Source organism: Podarcis vaucheri (genome assembly GCF_965113315.1).
Source record: "Podarcis vaucheri genome assembly, chromosome: Z".
NCBI lineage: Eukaryota > Metazoa > Chordata > Lepidosauria > Squamata > Lacertidae > Podarcis > Podarcis vaucheri.
Genome location: NC_138758.1, coordinates 44365008 through 44371288, shown reverse-complemented (window position 1 = coordinate 44371288; position 6281 = coordinate 44365008). Strand labels below are relative to the sequence as shown.

Genomic DNA, 6281 nt, shown 5'->3' with positions numbered 1-6281 from the left:
AAGCCTGCTTGGAGTGCTCTAAGGTCTGCACCTGCTGCTCTTCAGTCTTCACCTCTTGTCTATTGGAACTTATTTTGATATTGTGGGGATAAGTTACAAAGGCAGGAACCATGCGGTTTGAGTACTTCCTACAACTTCCTCTCAGCTGGCCATCTCCAGAGTGCAATTCTCTTTCTCCAACATCGTCTCCATGGAAGATAGTAACAAACTCCAAAGGAAAATTCAGGTGACTATGTTTAAAAATTAGTAGGGAGCATTTGTGAAGATGAATGGTCAACCAGGAAGGTTTTCTCACCCCTGGGCTGCTCTTCCACCTTCCATGATGACATCATCTGATTCTGATTCTAATATTCTCGTAGCCCCTTCCTCACATGCTGCAGGGTTACTGTAGAGACAGCAACAAACAACTTTGCATCATCGCTATTCCGTTTCCCACTTCTTACCGAATGTCGTTCAGTAAGCAGTGCAAGGTGTGCTCTCAGATTAGATAATTGTGGTTTTTGTGTCAGCATTCCTGTCAACATGGCAGGTAGGAAATTGTGCCATCTAGATGTTCACCTGTTCTGCTTCATTGTCCCATGAAGCAGACAGAGAAGCCAGCTGGGAAGTTAAGGATTTATAGCTGGGGAATGGATGAAATTTTTGGACAACTTGAGAGACAATAACATACATGCAAGTGGATGCTGTGATAGGTTTCAAAGGCAGGAACCTTATGGTTTTATTTCCTACTTCTTCCTCTCAGCTTGCCTTCTCCAGACTGCAATTCACTTTCTCCAATATTGTCTCCATGGAAGGTAGCATTCTTAGCTTCTTTTTATTTATGTTTTTAAAGTGTCCATCTTGCCCAGCATTCTGTTCTCAAAGTGGCCAACCAGATGCTCCCATGAAGCCTGCAAGCAGGACTTGAGTGCTACAGCTCCCTCTCCACTTACGAAACCCGGCAACTGGCATTTAGAGACCTGTCGCCTCCCACAGTGGAGGTAAAATATATGCATCCTGGCTAGTAGCCATTATACTCAACAAATTAATCTAATCTTTTTTTTTTAAAAAAAAAAAAAGCTTTGCATTGGGGCATCAGGTTGGCCACTATGAGAACAGGATGCTGCCCTAGATGAGCATTTGGCCTGATCCAGCAGGACCCTTTTTACGTTCACTGAAAGGATTACATATTTTATATATTTTATATTAGGAAAGGAGGAGCAAAGAATGCAATTCTAAGCCAGTGGCCACAGCTCAAGGCATTTGTTAGTTACCAAGAGCATCAGAACCCCTTTTTCCTAGTTGGCATTCACTTATAAACCATAATTCCATGTCTTCTAATGTTTTCCATGGAACAGGATATGGGTCCCACAACCCACATTTTATTGGGCAGAAGCTGCAAACCAGCGGCACCATGACAGTGAACTTCCCTTCAAAAGAAGTAATCAGGAGAGGCTTGCTGAGGGAAACCAAGACCCCAAAAAGGGCTTGGAATATTAAATTAATCTAGCATGTAGCTCTTAGTCATAGATTCTGATTTAGCCAAGAGTGTCCATGACTGATTTGTGCAAATCTGTGCTGAGGCTACTCTTTGAATACAGTGTGCAGTTCTGGTCATCTCAACTTTGTAAATGATATTGTGGAGTTGGAAAAGATTCATAAATGGGCCACCAAAATGATCGAGGAAAGGTTAGTGCATGACATCACACACATTATTCCCTCCCAACCTGGCCAGACCCACTCAGCCTGCCATCCACCAAGCACATTTTCTGGAGGAGCAAGACCAGGGATCCCCACCAACAGGCTCCTATCAGCTCCTGGCTCTGGCCAAGGCACCTTACTCAGAGTGGAGAGTTGGCAGCAGAGAGCTGCCACCGCTCTCCTCAACTGGGCTGCACCGCATGAAGCTCCGCTGCAGTAGAGAGCGGCTGCAGTGTGCAAGACACCCAGCTGTGGCTGCTCCATCTCCAGGTCAAGCCTGACTTGAGGGGCTGCTGTGTGAGGGAGGGTGATGTTCACCCTTGCACATCCCACCTGACAATAAATAGCCCAAACTGTTTTAAACAGTGGGGAAAAGATGTGACAAACTTCATTTTATGGGGGGAAATCCTGCATAAAATACAAAAACTTGACAGACGCAAGAGAAAGAGGGGGATTTGCCCTACCTGATTTTAGACTTTACTATGAGGCAGCATGCCTTTGATGGATGAAAGAATGGATGGAGCTAAGAGATACCAATATTTTAGATACTATGCTTTGGATGGCATGCCTATTTGCATTATGACAAAGCAAGGGTACATAAAGGATTTCAAACATGCTATTAGAAGAAGCATATGCGCTATCTGGCAGAGACATAAAGAACTCAGAGAGAAAAAACCCAAGGTTGAATATGGAAAACCGATGGGCTGCTTACAGTGATTTTACAGAGTTTAGAGAGGGAAGGGTTTATCTGAAAAAAAGAGAAGAGGTATCAGATTATACTATAGATTGGTTTCAGTACTTCCAGGTGAACAAGTTATTTAAAAGAGATAAAGAAAAGGGATTTGGGGAAATGTGTTCAGAATTTGAAAAAAGGATGATAAACTAATTTCTAATATTTATAAACTGTTATACGAGTGTGAGACTAAAGAGGAAGTGGTGAAGGCGACAATGATTAAATGGGCTATAGATATAGGTTATAATATAGAAATGTCAGTGTGGGACAAACTGTGGGGGGAACTGAATTTCTCTGCCTGCTACCTTATTAAGGAAAATTTACAAAATATGCTGTACCGGTGGTACTTGACACCCAGCAAACTGCTGAAAATGGCATACAGTAATAGTCAACTTAACCTACAAGTAGGAATGAACATATGAGCAGCAAACATTAAATAAAGGAATATTTGAGATGAAAATGGGTGGAATAATAGAATATGCAGCTGACAAAAGATTACCTAGAATGTCATGGAGAGATGGACTGGGAAGTCTGAGGGTGAGAGGTAATGATGAACATTCTATGATGTATATATGTTTTTAAAATGCATAAATAAAATTATATAAAAAAGGAACCTGTAAGTTCCCACAAAATATCAGAATTATATGGAACTGTCCCTAAAGCCACCCCCTCCTGCTGCCCATGCTATGCTATAAATCAGGGATATACAACAGGTTGATCACGATCTACTGGTAGATGCCCGGGATGTTTTGGTCAATCGCAGTCAATCTCTGGGTCCCTTTCCTTAGCATTGGTAAAATAGAATCCAGCCCGCCCCCTCGCCCCGCCCTCCATTCTTGCACATTTTGCAGAACGGAAGACAGAGCTTACTCAGTGAGGCTGTTCATTTCCCCCAACGATCTGTTGGCAAGTGTCTGTTCCCCTTTCTCCCTAAAAATGGGCAACAGCTTAGACTTGAACTCCCCCAAAAGGGGTAGATCATTGCCAGTTTTCAGTTTTGTGAGTTGATCACAGTCTCTTGGGAGTTGGCCACCCCTACTATAAATGGTTTCCTCACACATAGCAAGACACTTGGCTTCTACCCCTTGTTCTGCTCCTAACTGACAACACAAGGAATCACACCAATCCTACCCTGCTGCCAATCTTGGGCACAGAGCCAAGTGAGTTATGGCCAAGTGAACATTCTCCTGACACTTTCTTGGTATGCCTATGCAATTGTGACATGCCAGTCTTAGTATGTCTATTATTATGTATTTGAAGAGATCCATTGCACACTTATCAGATGGTTATATTTTGTGTGCCTGTGAAATAACTATCTGTGAGAGAAATCTGGCATACTTAATGCGCTTTACAGTGTAGTGAGACTAAAAAAAGAAAAAAGGTAAAGGGACCCCTGACCGTTAAGTCCAGTAGCGGACGACTCTGGGATTGCAGCGTTCATCTCGCTTTACTGGCTGAGGGAGCCGACATTTGTCCACAGACAATTTTTCCAGGTCATGTGGCCAGCATGACTAAGCCACTTCTGGCGAAACTAGAGCAGTGCACGGAAACACCGTTTGCCGTCCCGGTGGAGCGGTACCTATTAATCCACTTGCACTTTGGGGTGTGCTTTCAAACTGCTAGGTTGGCAGGAGCTGGAACTGAGCAATAGGAGCTCACCCCGTGGCAGGGATTCAAACTGCCGACCTTCCGATCGGCAAGCCCTAGGCTCAGTGGTTTAGGCCATAGCACCACCTGTGTCCCTGTAGTGAGACTAGTAGCTATTACCGTAATTTGTGCATGTTAATTAACAGATGAAGGACTTCTTATTAACCAAAAGAAAGCATGCATAGAAGTGTGTTTGTGTGGAGTGGGGGGATGTGTCTGTAATATAGTTGTTTGGTGCTGTGCTGTGCTCTCTGGGGTCATCCGCACTTCTCCTGCAATTTCTTCCATTTGGTCTGTGACTTCTAGGCATGGGCCTGAGAGATTTTTATTTTGTCCCACTGCTTTCCCCAGCAAAACCCACTGTTTACTGCTGAATCAGAACAAATGTCAATCTGCAGAAAACCCAACTGATGTTTGCTTTGATTTAGCAGGGACTCATGCCTAGAAGTCGCAGACCAAATGGAAGCGTGGCTGAGCCTTCTGTCTAACAGTCATAGGGACCTTGAAGGTTCTCTAATCCAACCTGTCCAGGGCAGGAACTGCAATGCAGGATGCAACTCCAATGCAAGTGGGGTGTGTGTGTGTGTTTGCACTGCTCAGGCAAAGTAGTAAAACATCCCCAATTACATCACTATTCATTTCAGTCCCAAAGCCATTCAGTAACATGAACATTTTTAAACAAATTTATGAGCATTCAAAGCCCAAAGTGAAAGATAAGAAGATAAGATAAGAAGTGGTGTTTTCTTATGGAAATAAATTATATTCCAATGTTTGTGCAGATGGCAAGGGGGATTCTATGGTTATAAAGAGCTACCTTGTGTTGAGTTAGACACACTGGTTCATCTTTTGAACCAGTTTTTCCCCCTCAATTTTTTTTTATTGATTTTCCAATTTTATATCAAACAGAAAACATCAAAAAACAAAAACAAACATTTATCCTAACTATAATAATTCCATTTTTTGTTAACATTGTTAAATGACTTCCTCAAATCCCCCTAGCTGAGTTTCCATATAATCCATTGCAGCAGTTTTCCAAAACTATTTTCACATAAAATTTACTTAGTCAATTTACCTCTTTCTTTCTTTTCATTTTAGCTTTAACATAGTATTTTCCATCTTTTGAACCAATTCTACCTACTTAAAGACCACCAGTCCTTTCACAGCAGGAACTACCTGATATTTTCTTGTTGGAGTGTGAACCTGAGTTTACCACCACAAGCAACCTAGCCATCGTGTTCAAGTGGATCTGGCAATGCCTCCTGCCTGAAACTCTGGAAAGCTGCTGCTAGTGATCAATAGTCTGTCTCAATATGGAACAAAGGAAGCTGCCTTATACCTGTGGTCCATGTAGCTCACTACTGTCTGCACTGATTGGTAGTGCCTCTCCAGGGTTACAGGCAGGGACTCTCTCCCAGCCATACATGGAGATGATTAAAAATGAAAGCTGGACCTTCTGCATGGAAGCAGATGCTGTGCCACTGATCCACAGCCCTTTCCTAAGATGCTTTCCTATGTTCCCAGTGATTCTTGGGGTTCCCTGACCAGTGGAGCCAGAGTGCACACTATTCAAACTTCAAGGGCAAACAAAATGGCCAAATAGAACCTACAAGACAATCCAATTCTACTTTTATGGAGCTTGGCTTTGCATATGCACACACACACACCGCAGCCTGGATGAAAGCATGATAATTAGCTGAAGAGATATAGGAGCCCTGAGGCTTGTGGCTTTCTTGTGGAGTGTGTGTAATGTCTCCTCTTTCAGAGATGGCGTGAGGGCTTTGTGTGAATGCACCCTATGGGATCTGATGAAAATCCCTTTGATTCACTGGGAGAAGTTTATTTTCTCTGCCAAAAGCTTGCTTTCTTCTGAATAAATTGCTTGCTCCTTTTTTGGGGGGGGGAGGGAGCGGGAAGAGGAAGGGATTTTATTTTTGCACAAGCCAGGGATTTGAGGCAGAACTGTGAAGCCAGGTTCTCCTTGACTGGTTCTGATTAGAGGCTGAAATGGTAGAATAAAGAATCTGGAAAGGGTCCAACCAGCTTCTATGGTGGCGTCTCAACGTTGACATATTCTCTGGGAAACATATTATTTTGCTCAATCTTCTCCAGAGTTCAGAGTTGTCTTGGCCAGATCATCTGGTTTGGAGAAGCGGGCACTGGAAAGCACCAGAGGATAAATTCACTGTACCAATTAAGGAACTTAAGAACAAACAAAAGGTTC

General features: G+C 43.0%; 1 long non-coding RNA gene across 1 annotated transcript; it reads left to right on the top strand.

Moving 5' to 3' along the window:
* The first annotated feature begins 449 nt into the window (after nucleotides 1-449).
* On the top strand, nucleotides 450-5899 carry LOC309524441. The gene is made up of 2 exons (XR_014215928.1): nucleotides 450-529; nucleotides 5156-5899. It is a non-coding gene; the product is annotated as an uncharacterized lncRNA (long non-coding RNA).
* The last annotated feature ends 382 nt before the right edge of the window (nucleotides 5900-6281 follow it).